The sequence below is a fragment of the Lonchura striata genome, chromosome 5 (genome assembly GCF_050655825.1).
Source record: "Lonchura striata isolate lonStrDom1 chromosome 5, ASM5065582v1, whole genome shotgun sequence".
Taxonomy (NCBI): Eukaryota; Metazoa; Chordata; class Aves; order Passeriformes; family Estrildidae; genus Lonchura; species Lonchura striata.
The window spans coordinates 32,641,685-32,658,982 of record NC_140707.1 but is presented as its reverse complement, the minus strand read 5'-3'; the positions used below and the strand labels follow the sequence as shown (position 1 = coordinate 32,658,982).

The following is a 17,298-nucleotide window of genomic DNA, read 5'->3' as shown; positions in this document are numbered from 1 at the left end:
TTACCTTTGAAAGAAGATAAAAAGCACCAGCAGACAGACGCATGAACAAGAAAAATGTTTCTCCTCCACTGGACTTCTAAAACTGACACCATGTTTTGCAAAACATCAATGGAACAACTGTTTGTGTGAATAATATTTATACAGAAAATGTCTGCTGGGGTTGTTAAAGAAGGGTATGTCAGAGTTAAGAGATGAATCATTCCAGTTCTCTAAGAGAAGTGATTCTAAAAAAATTCATCTTGTTCCACATTGCATGCATTCCATGAGTGTAGGCAAGAATTGCTGCCAAGGGAAACTGAATGTGCAGGTCTATAACATCATTTGTTTCTTATGCAAATTGAGGACAACACATGCCAGCAGTTCATGCCAAGGTAAGGACTCGGGCAGAGACAGAGTTTTGCAGATTTTACCCAGGCTTCACTGAGCATGCCTTTTGGGCTGCCATAACACAGCAGCTCCCTGTTGGCATCCCATAAGGTACTATTTTGTGGTCTTATTTGCCATGCTAAACATGTGTTTTCATTTGATTAATATCTAAAGCTGTTTGTGCATTAATGATGTGTGGGTTTCTAACCATACTGGGAAAACTCAGTCTTCTGAAAATTCTGGGCACTGTTTTTTTGCATAGGTTCACAAGCTTCTCCCAGGCATTCACTGCATTTGTGTGTGTCTGTTCCTTTCCTAAGCGAATTACTGAAAACCTCCAAGACTGAGACAATTAAATATTCTTAAAATGTCAGTATAAACACAATGAAGGAAATACTTGAGAAGAATTGTAAGCTGTAATTTTTTTTGAGGTTCCTCCTGTACTAAGCATTTTACAGAATAAACAGAGACACGGCTCTTGCCCCAAGGAGACCTGTATATTTTACAGTCTTTACAAGAAATGCAGAAAGGATATAATCAGCACATTCAAGTCATATTTTGCCTTCAACCCTACTGTTCACTTAGTTAATTAAGTTGGTTTTATTTGAAGAAAATAAAAACATTATACCAGTTTTTTTTTTCTATCCTTAGCTAAGTTGTAAACTCGTAAGTATTTTAAGAACATGTATATGACAATAGCCTCCAGATATGAAGGCTGTTAACAAGCTGACAGGGAACACTTCTGCTTCTACATGATACAAGTGGAAGCACTGCAGTGGGACTGCAAGAATGTGTATACTTTTGGGAAAAATATGTTACAGAAGATGTAAGTATGACCAAGAAAAAGGCACTACAATGACCATTAAGCCAACTGAGACATCATCTAAATTAATTAAGGATTTTATTATGGTGAAGCTAGAAACCCTATATGATACTTTCCTACTTGATGTATAGCAACAAAAAGAATGTGTTTAAGAAAAGCCAGCATGTAACTAAATTTTCAAGATGATCATGCTGCCTTAATCTTAAATACAGACATATTGTAAAAAGGGTATTTTTAAATGCCCTTTTGATTAGAGAATTAAGTATGTGAAAATGCCTTTCTCCAGCAAACCATGTCTATACCCTTTATTTAATTTGACCTATTTTCTTTTGCATTGGAAATATATTTCAATAATATTTACACTGGTTAACAATTAGAGAGTAATTTATAAATTCAATATTATTTTCATCTAAGGAAAAAAATCAAACTATAGACTGAACTATAGCTGGAGTAATTAATATTCTTTTTATATGATTATTAGAAGAAAAAATTAATGTATGAACTTACTGTTTGAAAAACATGAAGAGATGATGTTGTTTAATTTCCAAGTACTCTGTGGAGAAAAATCTGAACTACTGCAAAGCAACCAGCTTTACATTAAAATGAGCAATCGTGTCACTTTATGTACCATGGAACCAGAGAAGTGCCATACTGATTAGGCTGACTCCTAAGATATAGAAATACTTCAAAAGGTGAATTAGATCAGGACCTATGCAGAAACCTTGTCTATCTGGACAGTTTCCAGGGGTTAATTTTTATGGAGTTATTATGGGATGCTTCAGCAGAAGCGGAATCTGCAGTATGTTTAAGAGCTGATGAGAGAACTATCCTCAGTACATTTCCCTAATCCCATCTTCAGCTCACATAGGTTTCTGGAACCTAGGAACCTGGGGTGGTGACTTCCACAGATTAATATCACATCAGAAAGTACTTTTCTGCTTGTGAGTGGAGTAGTTTTCTGACAATTTCCCAGACAGCCCTCTAGTCCCTGTGCTGCTGTTTCATTTTCTGCTTTCCTTCTATGATTTGTAGACATCTAGGACACAGCCCATTCCAGCTGTCTCTTTTCCAAATTGAAAAGCTTTATTTAGTAATTCCTTGTATGGTAGCTCTTTCCTATCAGAGTTACTCTTATTATCATCACCTCTGTCATAGATTTTACAATAGTTTTGAGATGACATACTGGAACTGAATGAATAGTCAGCATATGGAAAAATAATGTAAAAACATATCTAGTCCAATGTTCTGCTTTGTTAGAGATTTCTTCCTAAAAAGCCTATGAAAAATCAGAGCATGGCATTTTTTCAGAATAAAAGCTACATATAAAGTGATGTTACATTTGGACACTTATTTTAAAAGCTATGCTAGGCACATGGGAATTTAAAATGTAAGGGCTTTCCATTCCAAAAATTTATCTTTTCTTTTATTTCATTACCTTCCTGAGTTTGTGCAAATAGCTTATAGACTTTGTGAACGGCTGCTTATGACTTTGTGAATGGCTGCTGTCATGTAATCGAGATGTTAAGTTGGATGGCTAATGACAATGTAAGTAAAATTGTTATACTGCTCAAAATGTGTCATTTTAGTAGAAATACTGCTTTGGAAATATGAAAGAAGATAGTACACCAATCAATACTTCCCATTCCCCAAGTTCCACTGTAAGCATAAGATTTTAAAAGGCTCTATTCCAGTGTTTTATATTCAATTTAAAATATCTGTTTAAGAAATTTTATGATTTACTTTTGATAGGTTACACAGGTGTCCTGCTACAGCTAATCTTTTGACATATGCTAACATTTTGCAATTTTTAAAAATCTGTATAGAAACCTTTGCTTTTCATAAGTATTGCAAAGGAAACTGTTCATTACTAAAGTCTGTCTGATAAACAAAAATATAAACCAAACATCAGTGACATTACTTCACACATGGCACCAACATCAATGATAGAACAGTGATATATAAGGTCTTGGATAACAATATTTTCTGTCACCCAGTAGCTAAGTTATTAATGTATAATAAAGTATATGCATATTGTTCTGATTTTCCTCTTCTTAATTTTGTAATCCCAACATCTAATTTCAAGCATCTGTGACATAGCAGTTGTTTGTGCCAGGGAGGAATAGAAGGGAAAGCAGCTATCAGCACCACAACACTGAGCATTGAAAATGCGGTCTCTGATGAGAACATACTGAAAGGCCATTTCACAGAGACACTGCCAATGGATTTTTTATGCCATCATTGCTGCCAGAGTACACTGCAACCCATCAGTTTATTCCATATTGAGTTGTCTGTATGGTATGCCAGTGTGGTTTGCCAGTGTGGTTTGCCAGATATGATTCAGCTGGCTGTGTTCACATATTGTTAAATATATGTGTTTCATCAGGATGAAGTAAAATGCTGAGCTGATATTTCAAACAAACTTTTGTCTTTTCAGTGAAAAGCATTTTACCAATTAATTTCAGGTATTGGGCTAGTACAAAATTTTTTTCAGCTGTGATTTACTTAGAATTATTGATCATGAACATTAAGTATTTGACATGTGTGTTGTAGCAAGTAAAATAAACAGCTTCTGAGACAAGTTTGCAGAACAGCTGTGTATATGTATTGAAATGTAATCAACTGTCTCACAGAATAAAACCAAGGTCTTGATTATATATGGTACCTCTGATATAAAAAGATCCTACAGCTGGGAGTTTCCTTCTATTTGTTAAGATCAAAGTTGAACTGCACAGCTGTGTTAAGTTTTATCCAGTAATGCCCCTATCAGTGGTGTCTTACTTCAGTAAATGAAGATAGGTGCTGACAGAAGACTCAAACTTGGACAGAAAAGATTTCTTAAGCTGCATTAGATCATCTGCATCCATCATTCCGAACTTAGGCCATCCTTTTCTCTAAAGTCAGTCTAGGCCAACATGATTGTCTGACCTCAGCAGATTGCCTGCAAAGTATTCCTAAAACTGAGCCTTTCCTCCCCTTTTATTTCTCATATGCTTGTAGGGTCTAGGAGTAATCCTTCACCTCATGTTTTTTTCCTCTACAAGTTTCTTCTCATCCTACTCTGCATAACAGATTTGCTGTGCATTTTAATATGTTCTTATAATGAAATCCAGTGAAATTAATTTATGAAGTGGTCTTTAGCTAATCTTAGACTGAGAGAGTTATCATGGGATGCTCTTGACCTTTCCATTCTAGAGAATAATTCACAGCTGGGCACTTGGATTCAAGTTCTATTTATCAGAAGAAAAATGAAAAAGTTCAGTGGGTTTACAGCATCAAAATGTCAGTCAGCATTTTGTCCCAAAATCCATTCCCAGGGTTTTGGGATTTTATTATATTTTTGGGTTGTTTGTTTATATATTTGGGTTTTTTGGGAAATGTTGTTGTTGCTGTTGTTGGTTTTGTTTGCTTGCTTTATTTTAGTTTGGGTTTGTTGTTGTTCTTATTGTTTGCTTGGTTGTGTTCATTTGGTTGGTTTTTACGTTGGTTTGGGTTTTTTTGTGGTTTTTTGTGGTTTTGTTTTTGGTGATTGGGTTTTCTATCTCTCCTACAAAGTCTCATCCATGGTTCAGGCTGGATTGAAATAATTGTTGTTTCTATGTGCTCTTGTCTCTTCTCTACTCACCCAGAGATAAAGTCTCAGTCACATTCACCTTTTACCAAGTGTTTAAGTCAAGTTTTCTGTCTAGATCTTCGTATCCTTAAGTATGTTTGCAAGAGAATAGGAGCAGTGTTTCTATTTCAGGAAGGAAATATCTAAATTTAACAGTCTCTGCAAAATTTAAGCCCCTTCATTATCTAATGGGTAATTAGAATTCTGAACAGAAGAACTGAAGTAAGGCTAAATCTGAAGAATCTCTCAAACCCACAGGAACCGTATTAGCACATGCTTAAATCACAAGCTAGCTGTCTGCTAAGAGAATTCCAGACCCAGTTGTATAGAGTTCTTTGCAGAACTATAGACTGTGTGTTGCATATCTCACAGTTAAGAAAGTAATGATTTAGACCAAATAGACTAATTATCTGCTGCCAACACATAATTTTATAGAAACAGACTCAAAATCTTATTTCATTTGATAAAATGTGAAGAAACTCTAGTTCCAGTACCCCAGCTATGCAGTTTCATGGTGCAAGAACCATAAAATTACAGTTCACAGAGTTTCTCTTTCTCAGCTTCTGTGGGTAGGATTTATTTTATTTCAAGATTTTCATATTCAGAGACCAAGCTGTGGCATGCATAACTGTTTACATAGAGCTTTCTGGGAGGTGAGAAGTTATAACTTTATTTTGTTGCAACGGTACCCACTGTATCCAGTAACCCCAAATCAGAAGTAAACTTTCTTTCACATTGAGGGGTAACTTCAAAAAAGTAATTGCAAAGTGCATGCAGAGGTAGAAGAAAATCTAAGTGCCTTATGTGAAACCATTTTCTGTATGAACCAATATTTGTACATAGCCCTGTACAATAGCAGGGTTTGCTACCAATGCAATTGTATGTATGGGATAAAAATATTCTGCAAATTGGAGATTCCAATCTGCAAATTGGTGGAACATGGGCGACAAATAAATAGGCGGGAATTTCTCTTCAACTTAGTTGATGGGAGAGTGATAAACTGCGACTTTCTTTTTATGACCTCAGAGAAATGTCCCAGACATCTCTAATTGTAGTAGATAATTATGTCTAGATATTTACTCTCTTCTTCATGCTATGACAATCAAATCATGTCCTAATTTGACAAATTTTGCATACTAACATAATTCTACAAATTGTTTTGAGATCATAGCAGTCAAAAATAATCCCTCTATGAAGAGAATCTAAAAATATTTTCCTTTTCTGTTTGTTGAAGATGCTTGAAGTACATAGCTGTAAAATTCTTTGTAAAAAAAAAATCCAATGAAAAATAAGTACTACTCTAATATTAGGAGATACTGGGCTTAAATCACTAATGAAATAGTTCAGATAAAAATTGTTATTTTCCATCCTTAATATGATATATATAAAACATAATTAGGCACAATGTTATTTGAAATAAGAAACTCTCTTTTAGGAAAGATAAGAAATTGTTTTGAGTGCTATAATTAATCTCTATGCCATGTTTACTAGGGACTTAGCAAAAATTAACATCAGAGCAAAATGGAATCTGAAAACTCATAATTTAGTTATAATTAAATAACATTTATTCAGACATATGGGGGTGTGATCAAGTTGATTTTTAGAAAGGATTTAAAGGAAGGTGAAATCTGTTGTCAAACCTTGTTAAGGAACATGTTCTAGGATTTTTAATCACACAATACTACTTCCCTGTGTACATTTTGTGTTGCTCAATCTTTTTTCTTCTCTCTTGTTTAGCTCCCTTATCTCCCAATCTTCATTTTCTAGAGCAACTACCATTTTGCAGTATTTTTAGTCCAATTAGAACCTCTAAAAATTATCTTTGTGTGAAAAAAAAAAAAACACATGAAAAGTGCAAGACTTAAAATAGTCTAGAAGAAAAAAAAGAGTGGAGATGTTGTGGTCAGGCAATATTGTAGGAGAAAAGGACAATCTGCCCTTAAACTGCAGCCAGTATTTCAAGGTAAAACATTTTCCTTTTCTAACTCTGTGGCAAGCAACACATGCAAGAAATGGTCTGGGGAGATCATGGAGTCTTCCTTGCAGGTACTATTAGGAACAGATTAGAAAAGCACTGAGGAAGAATAATACAAGCATACCAATTTTTCAACCAGTGAAAGAATTGGAGGACCTTTGAACATTGCTCTCTGCTTTGAATTTTATTATCAGATGTTAGGAGGAGCAATAGCTCTCACTCTTCCTGATTCTTGTGCAATCTTCCACGTTTTGCTTGGTAAAAACTGTACCGTCCTGCACAGAGTGTTGGGAAAAGGGAGGTGGAGCTCAGAGAGTTTTGGTCAGAGAATCTGGACAGGTTTGAGGGATAAATATCAACATTTGCAAACAGATACCTAACTGTAGAATGATGTCAACAAGTATTAACATTGTGCTAGAAGTGCCAGTCACTAATGCTCACCCAGAAGAACTTTGGCACCCAGTCTTTGTCACCCAACTAGTGCCAAAAATGTCTACAGTTTTTTCCTCTTAAATGTAATGTATTTACAAAATACTTTTACAACTAAATAGAAAAGAGTTTCTGACTGCTTAGCAATTCATTCATCTAAGAAAAGAGAGCAGATTTAATGCTTATTATTTGCAGTGGTATAGCACTAAGAAATTGGAAGCAGAAACAGCTTAATAATGACAGTTAGAAGAGAAATGTAAATTGAGAACTTCTTTCTGCTGTTGTCACCCCTACCAGAAAATGCTCATGGAATGGGTGTCAGGTAGGCATCAAATGTAATCAATATCAGTCATGACATTGATTACATTTTGTTTTTAAAGACAATAAAAGAAAGAAAGGTTTCATGTACTGAACCATTCATGCTGAGTATGAGTCAGGTACAGCTTAAAGCACTGTGGACTTGTTAATAGTGAGCCTCCAGACTTTTTTTCCTACAGTCAAATACTGTTTAATTCTAAACAGATCTGTTTTGAATTTGGACAGGCTTTTGTTTATACCTAAAAATAAATATCATATGAGTGAGTATTATTTTAGGAATTTAGCAGGGACAAGAAAAAGAAGAGGATGGCACAATAAAGATCCTGGTAGAGTTTGTACTATCTCCCTAAAGAATCATAGCTACATTTGAAGATTTGTGCATTTCAAATTGCATAAATTTGAGGCTGCTGCATTATAAGTGAGCTAATTATCAAAGAGTATAAGCTTTGAATAACCATCAGACAGTCTGATTAGCATTTTACACAGGACTATTTGAATGTATCTTATTTATAAAAATTAGTATGGGCCTGAAGAATATAGTGTAGTCAACAACTGATAGAAAAATCCAGAGGATTTGCCCTATTCTGGCAAATACAGTGATCTGCTTTCCCAGTGAGCATTAACTAGGTAACATGCAGTCAGTAGCAAAAATATCTAATGAACAGCCAGAGGCTTGACCCCTGTGATCATAAAATTACTTTGGCTGCATTTTCATGAAGAGTACAGACCAGTGTCTTGGGAAAATAAATAATTAATTCTAAGTAGTATTTTTTCTCTTTAATTTCATTTGAAACTACTTCTGACATAATATTTGAGTCTAAATTTCAATATATTTTGTGATGCAATAAATAGCTGAAGCACAGATGTGCTGCAATTTACACATGGATTAATTTATTTTCTTACTTGATAGAAAAGTTTTACATTCATTAAGCAACATCATGTTACACCAGCCTCAAGGGAAACTTCATCAACGTGCGGAGTATGATGTTGTTATAAGTTATTTGCAAATATTGGGTAATCATAAAGGATTCCTTTTTTAAGAGATTATTCCTGTTGGTCTATAACTACTATTCACTGAAGACTTTTACAAATAATGATTTAATATTATATAGGAAACATTATCTGTGTTATTTCTGAAGTTATATGTACTGTGCTTAGTAAATAATACTTATATATGGCTGATTATTTAGAGTTGTGCATTTATTTTTTCTTATTCTTTTAATATATTGTATGTAATTTAAATTATTTAGGATGATAGACACTTGTACATACTTATCTAACACCTTACATTTTTCTCTCTTCTAGGAGTGACAACATTAAAGTACTTGTTATATTTCCTAGAGACTGACTGTAATTTGACATGAGTAATTTATTTGTATATCATTGACTTATATTCAATCTAAAGTTACTCTCAGCTACTCTTTCCTTGCCATAAATGTTTCCTAACTAGATTAACTTTACAAAGTAGAGACTTGAATCAAGAAATGGATCCCAAAGCATTTAATCAGAAATGAATATCTTATATAAAATGGAAAAGGAGCAGGGTAATGAAAGATAGAAAAAGACCTAAAGAAAAAAATAATGCATTTTTCTTCCCAGGCTCTGAACTTTTAATAATATATATAACTTCTGAAGCAGATAAATTATGTAAGAGAGTTTAAGGATAGACTCCATTTCAGTGCCTTTGGCCATCTAAGACTTAATATGGTCTATTAAGAAGCCAATGAAAACTTTAAAATCATTGTGAAATGATTGCTGAATAAAAATAGTTTTATGCCTTTTCAAGCATCCCTCATGGAAGGCGTCTTATGTCATATTTTCATTTTGAGTTAAGAAATTTCCCTTATTCCTTGTAACTTTTCATTTTTCCTGAACACACACTTAAAAAATGCAAATTCCTAATTGTTCCTTATTGCCCATCTCTTCCTATTAATGTTCATTATTCCTAAAAGAGGACAGAACAGACTTGTACACCAAAGGATAAATTCATTGATACTTGCAAAAATACATTCTGTCTGATTTATCTGTAACCACTCATAATGAAAGATTTAATTAATGAAAAATTGTAACTACAAAAAAGCAATGAGTTATCTTCTAGTTGATAACACTGGAAACAAAAATTAAAAAAGACAAATCTCCAAATGCTAGAAGTATTTATTTTCCCTTGGTCTCTTTCCAGCTGTTGAATTTCAACATTTTTTGAGACTTGTGTCAATTGAAGACACCATGTTCTTCTGCAGGGGTGTTCACCTCTGAAAATGCTTTCTGTATGTGCCAGTGTTGTTACAGATCTCTTGGAGTGTGCATTTGCCTGTGTGCCACTCATTGGAGATGAGAGGAAGGATGAATGTTTTAATTGATACTTCTGACAGGTACAGCTTCATAACCAATTTGAGCTAGTTCTTTCCTAATTTGGTATCTTCTTTTGCATTGTGGCTGTGATAGTTTTCTCACTCTCAGCAAGGAAGAGCATTTCTTATCAGAAAATGTCTTTTCAGTGGCATGGATATGATTAACAATTTTGAGCAGTACTCAGGTTTACCTTTTTAGTTTGGCTGGTTTTTGTTGTTTTTTTTTGTTGTTGTTTTTTTTTTTAAGTTTTTAACTGATTCACAATTTTGAAATTCCATGTAGCATTTCATATACTTGTTACATGTCTTGCTGTGTGACAATTTCAATTGCACTTTGGGTGGTGACTTGTGCAGAGTGATAACATGCTGGTCTTAAAACAGGTGCAATCACACTCACAAAATCATACTGGTTTAGAGGTCAGGAACTCTTCCCATTGGGTTTAAACAATGATTACTGTGGTGCAAATTCAGAACTGCTGTAGTGTGGGTAATACTTGGTTTAGACTGTTTATCTATTTTGAGATTTTTAGTATAGTTATCTGTGGTCCATAGTACCATTTGTGGATTCAATACCATTATTTTCCTTAGTCTTCCTACTGTCTTATCAGGCTTTGTGATAGATATCTCTGGCACAGAGGGAGACATAACAGTCAGTAATTGCCAGCTGGAAATCTATGTAGTTCACAGTTCTGTGTAAATCAATGCTTGTCAAATATGAGTTTCAGGTACCTGAGAGGCTGCCACTTATTATGGCGTATGTTCCTAGGGGCATGTTGCACCTGATCCTGTGTAATACTGGTCAATCTTAGTTTTACAGGAGGGCTAAGATTCCTCTCTTAGACTCATGAGATGATGGTGTCTCTGTAAATGTGGTTTTCAGCTGTCATACAGCTGTAACACCTGAGGTGCTCTATATGCTGCATCCGTCATTCATATGCTAAATGAGTGATGGAGTGATCTCATAAGAGATTGGGCAGAATTAATGAAAGCTATATATTTTGTTCTCCCATATAAGGCAGATATAACAGGTGTTGACAGATGTGCATCAACATACTTCTACCTTTTCCTCACTGGCGATCAGTGGTCAATGTCATAAGGATGGAACAGTATGTTGTTTATGCTCTCAGGAAAATAATATTCCATCACTTTAGAATCTTAGAATCAGAGTCTGTAAATATTTATATTTGGACCATAAAAAGGCCATTAAAGCCAGAGCTAAAACAGAATGTTTATTTTTTAATATTTAAATTTGTTTTACTCTTTATGAAACTAAACAGTCTTCACATATCCCAAATATTTAGAGAACTAATAAGATGAGCCTACACCTGCTCCCATTTATTTCTGCTGAGAAGTTTCAAATGTGGAAAAATACCAAGTTTGAGCAGGAAACTGAAAAATTGCTGCCTCACACCGTCATATCATTACCTTGGGATATATTTTGACAGTGTTTGAAGGTTCATCAAGCAAAGATTTAAAACAAAGTATAATGCAGTTTTATTCCTAATTTCTTCTAGCTGGAAGGGTGTTATGGTACAATAAATAATAGTAATTTTTTTTTACTGTCTTATCAGAATGTGTTTTGCAAATACATTGCTTTTAGTTATAGCAACAGAGGCAATGTTAGTGCCTCAACATATGATTTGTGAAATGGAATCAATATTGAAAAAAAATTATGCCCTAATGGGTTCTTATACAGCAAAATTCTGATTATGAGAGAATATGAGTTGTCTTAACTTTCAGTTAGTTAAAATGTTTTCATATGGTTTTTATAATACTCCCTATTAGGAAACACATTTATTGGGTGAAGACAATATTAATCTACTTATTAGCCATTCCCATTAAGAATTTAGCTGATGTAGAGAACACACATGGATTTAGGAATGGTGGTGAAAAATAGGAACTCTTATTATTTGTACTGAATTGAAACTAGCCCATCATCACTTGTGACTTGGCACAAGATTTGTTTGGACACTTTCAGTCTGTTTTTAGCCTATGCTTCAGTCTGGTTTTAGTTTGTGCTAGAGTCTGTATTTCAGGACTTCAAATTTCAGCTTTGTTGTAGATGTTAGTTGTATCCTGGCTTTGTCTTTAGTTAAGTCACTTTCCATTTTGTAAAACAGGACAATAATAGTGAATTATAACAGTGGTTGAAAACTAATAATAAGTTTAAATAAAGTCTCTGTCTTTAGGCTAAAATTAAAAAAAACCCGAACTTTTATTTTAAGACAAATGCTAAAAATGCTTTTTGTTCAGTTAATATAAACTACTTGTTAGAGAGTTAATATGTGAAATAGTTGCTATCTTGCAATCAGTGCTTCTATAGGTCTATTTAAGATGTAGGTCAGGATAGGTGAACCTTTGCTTCAGAACTACAAGGGTACTGCAGTAACAAAGCTATTCAAGCCCTAGATATATTAATATCTTAAACAATGAGAGTTCTCACTGCCTTTTTTAGTCAAAAAACAGTGTATATAAACTGCTTTTGATGCAATATTGTATTTTAATAAAAACAAGTTTAGTGAAAGGGCTAGGAAAGTAGAATGGAAGCTAGAATGGATAGCAGGAGTCTTCTGACTGCTTTCTTTACTGTCTTAAAAATGCTGTAGTTCCATGATTCTTTGAAAAAGATAAGGTAATAGAATACACACATAAATTTAATCTAATTAAAAGTTAACTGTGTGCTGCTTGGTAGGGCATACAAAATCGATTCACCATGTTCTTTTTGTTTTATAGCCAACTTTTGTAGTAGAAAATAGATTTTGTGAGGGCATATGACTTCTTTTGAATTCCTAATATATTGTGAAATAATATCTGTGAACTCATAATGTTAAATCTAAGAAAAATTTCTAGAACTCTTAACTTCTAATAGAAAAGGAGTTTTGCCTTCATGTTAATGTGAGAATTTATATCACAAGTCTGCTAGGCTTGTTTACACAGATGATAGGCACTTAAAGTCTGGCCTTTTTTGAACTGATGTGCATATAATAAGTGATAAAGAAATTGAGCCTATGCAATAAATTCTACTTCTACAATGTAATATTCTAAGAAAATTGGTACTTAATATGTTCTGATTAGCCCTTTACAAATAACAAATGTTGCTGTACCTAAATGAAACTCTTGCAGTTCTTTCCCAAAAGCACAAATATATATATTATATGTTTGTTATGGGAATCCAGCACTGGCAATGACAGGAGGTAGTACAGAGTGTTGCGGCGCGTGGCATGCGCCCCCCCTCGCCGCGATACCCCGAGCGGTGGCGTGCTGGGCGGCGAGAGGGAAGAGAAGGGGCGGCCGCTCCCCCCGGGGTGCTCTGCTGTCCCAGTTGATGGCGCGGGAACAGAGGAAGGCGACACGGGACTTGGGGGCGAACAAGATGGATTTATTCGGTGAGCCCCAAGACCTTGGGGAGAGGGCGAACAAAGGTTTTATACAGAACTTAAGGGGAGGGGAGTAGGAACAGCAACCAATGAGGGTAGGGCTGGGGAGGAGTTTAAGGCGGGACTAACATAGCACAAACCTATCAGGGGAAACAGGGGAGTGGAGTAACACAAAGTAACCAATAGGGTGTTGAGCCTCACTGAATAGACAGGGAAGGGTCTGGAAGCAGGGGAGGAGGCTGAGAGGAATGACAGGGAATATTCTGGGGAAAGGGGCAGGGAAAGGGAGGATTGACAACTTGGAGAGGAGTGGGTTAGGGAAGAGCTTGGGGAGATTGACAGCTGGGGAGAGGAGGAGACTGGGGGGTTGGGGGGTGAACAGGCATTGAACAAATATCAAATAAAATAAAAACACACCACCGCATCTCCCCCTTTCTTTTTACAAAAGGAAGGAGAGTTTTGGTGTTTAAACATATCAATACATCATATAAATAATATAAACTTCATATTCAAGATACAGTAAAATTATATGGTAAAATTACAAATTACTAAATGGACATAAGTTGAAAACTATCAGAAAAATATAAACTAATTACGATTACAGGATTACTTAATATAAAATATACAAAATTGTTTCTGATATACAATGCAAAAGTAAAAATGCAAGGCATTAGCCGCTGAAGCCGTAGAGAGTGCAACCCTAGCACTTAAGGGCGTAGATCGCGTTCATGGCTATAACTGTCTTTCTTTTTGGCGTTCTCCGTGTAGGTGACGGCGTCGCGGATCACGTTCTCTAAAAAGACCTTGAGCACACCGCGCGTCTCCTCGTAGATGGGCCCCGAGATGCGCTTGACGCCGCCGCGCCGAGCCAGGCGGCGGATGGCCAGCTTGGTGATGCCCTGGATGTTGTCGCGCAGCACTTTACGGTGGCGCTTGGCGCCGCCCTTGCCGAGCCCCTTGCTGCCCTTGCCACGATCAGACATGGTGCTGCACTCGCGGCGCTGCTGCTGCTTGACTCAGGTTGAGGGACTGGCCTGCAACTTTGTCTGGCTAAATTGTTCTCATGCCAGACACAAGACTACCTAAAACTTGCTGTTTCGCTGCTCTAAGTAGCAATCTAAAATAATACAAATAATATCAGATGGAATGGTTAAGTGATTGAAAACAAACAGAAATAAATATTGGAATTTAATTGAAATAACTGAAATAAAACAATTGAAATGAAATATTTGAATTTTAATAAAACAATTATAACAAACAATGATAATAAAGATGGGACCTGGGGGGAAGGGGCAGAGGCAGGGACAGTGGCTACACTGTCCTGCGGGGAGTCTAGGGCATTCTCAGAGAGCCCAGATTCTGCCTGCGGACGACACCGGGATGACTGTCTGAGAATGCCCGACTTCAGGGAAAAGGGAGAGGGAAGAGGAGTAGGATTTTTAATTAAAAATCAGGTGATTGAAATAGAAGGAAATAATTAACAGAATTTAGACTAAATAATTGAATCAGAATGATCAAAATAGAATTATTGGAATTAAATAATTAAATCGGACAATTTTTTGTCTAATAACACAATCAAATAAAGTAATTGATAAACTGAAAACAATTAAGATGTAGATTTAATATAAAACTATATTATCCAAATGATTCTAACAAAAACAACTAAATAAAATAATTTGAATAATCTATATTAGAAGATCAACTAAATATAACTAATAAATTTTAAACCTCGCAGCAATGCAGCAAGCCTAAAGTAGCGCAGCAGCTACGTGATCCTTGTAGCACTGATGATCACAAATGCAGCCTTTCTTTCTATAAAATATAACTTAACAAGTAAATTATTCGGAAAATAATTAGAAGTAAAAGGAAGATTTTGTAGTTAAATAAAAAGGAACATTGGGTAGGGTACATTAAGGAATAGGGTGGGGGAATCAGACAATCACTTGATTAGTGACTGTCATGATTAGCAGGGGAATCGGTAAAGGGTAGACAGGGATGCCGCCATTTTAGGGGGAAGACAAAATGGCGGGCTCCCGGTCTGGGGTCTCAGCCCCACCTTCCCCCGAAGGAGATCCCTCCCAGAAAGGGGAGTGATCTCTTAAGAAGGAAGGTCCTCTGATGGGAGGTCCTCGACAGCGATCCGTCCCACCAGAGGAGGAGCCAGAAGAAGGAGGGGAATGTCCAACCCCGCCTCCCCCAATAGGAACTAGCCTCATGCAGGAACTGCCGTGCAGGGCCATTGGGGGAAGGGATGGGACTGGCGGGAAACTAGGGGCGGAAAAGAAGGATCACGGCGGGAAAACGGGCTCCAAGTGGCGTGGCCAGCGCCATCTTGGAAGGGAGTGCCGGGTACACTGCCCTTGGCTGGAGCACTGTCCGGCAGGGCACTTGGGCGGCTTGGCCATAGCCATCTCCAAGGGAGGATAGGGAAAAGGTTTAGGAAAGTCTGAGGGAATGAGGGTATGGGGAGCTTCACAGAAGCAAAGGGAGACTTACAGGAGGGGGGCCTGACTTAGATGGATATAAAGGGCCTCTTTTAGCAACCCTCCCATAATTAACATGCCGCCCTCTTAACTGTTCGTTATTGGTATTTTTTCTCTGCCCCCTCCAGCCAGCCCAGCTTGGGGAGGGGAGGACAGAAAAAACACCCTCTCAAGAAAAAGAAAAAGCGATCAAGTATGGGCCCCCACAGAAGACTGAGGGAAAGGTAACTACCCCAAGTGGCTCCCCCCGGAAGGGAACCACCCAAGAGCAGCCCCCCCCCCCAGAAACGAAAAACCCACCCGCCTGCCAGGGACATGCAAGGCTACAGCCCCTGGCTTGGGCACAGACGGGGGTTAAAACGCGAAAAGAAAAGTGGGAAACCCAGCCACCCGTCGGGGGACCCCTCCCCCCCGCATAGCCCACCTTACCTTCTGGGCCTAGGCGGTGATGACTTGGATCTTTTTCTTGGCCTGATGGAAAAATCGCCTTCAAACTGGTGGTGTTCCCTCTCGGTCTGGCCCTTCCGGAGGCCTGGGTGTTCCCGTTACACCAGGACTCGTTCCCGAAGCCCTGGTGTCGGCCACTATCAACCTCCGGTGGTCTTCCTGCTAATGCTGACCGAGGAACCCCTTCTCGGTCAGCCCTTCTTCGGGCTCCCCCGAGCCACTGCCAGACCGCCCCTCTTCGCCCTCAGGTAAGTCTACCCGCCAAAAATTTTGCAGCCCGGCCGTGGCTGCCCCCGGGCAGGGTAGAGAGCACGATGACGAGGGCGCAAGAGGGCCCCGGAGCCTCAATCTTCTCCGCTCGGCGTCCGGCTCCTCTTAGCACCATGCAGAGCTCCCACGGCCGCAGATGTTCCTCTTCCCTCCTTCTTCGTCTGTGAGGCGGGCGCCCCCACTAATTTGCCCGTTTCTTCCGTTTCTTCTAAAAGCCGAAGGAGGGAACCATCCTCTGCTACCATATGTTGCGGCGCGTGGCATGCGCCCCCCCTCGCCGCGATACCCCGAGCGGTGGCGTGCTGGGCGGCGAGAGGGAAGAGAAGGGGCGGCCGCTCCCCCCGGGGTGCTCTGCTGTCCCAGTTGATGGCGCGGGAACAGAGGAAGGCGACACGGGACTTGGGGGCGAACAAGATGGATTTATTCGGTGAGCCCCAAGACCTTGGGGAGAGGGCGAACAAAGGTTTTATACAGAACTTAAGGGGAGGGGAGTAGGAACAGCAACCAATGAGGGTAGGGCTGGGGAGGAGTTTAAGGCGGGACTAACATAGCACAAACCTATCAGGGGAAACAGGGGAGTGGAGTAACACAAAGTAACCAATAGGGTGTTGAGCCTCACTGAATAGACAGGGAAGGGTCTGGAAGCAGGGGAGGAGGCTGAGAGGAATGACAGGGAATATTCTGGGGAAAGGGGCAGGGAAAGGGAGGATTGACAACTTGGAGAGGAGTGGGTTAGGGAAGAGCTTGGGGAGATTGACAGCTGGGGAGAGGAGGAGACTGGGGGGTTGGGGGGTGAACAGGCATTGAACAAATATCAAATAAAATAAAAACACACCACCGCACAGAGTA

The 17,298-nt window shown here is 38.0% G+C and overlaps 1 pseudogene; it reads right to left on the bottom strand.

Moving 5' to 3' along the window:
• Window positions 1-13,919: 13,919 nt before the first annotated feature.
• LOC144248852 (histone H4-like) lies at window positions 13,920-15,576 on the bottom strand (annotated as a pseudogene).
• Between the last annotated feature and the right edge of the window lie 1,722 nt (window positions 15,577-17,298).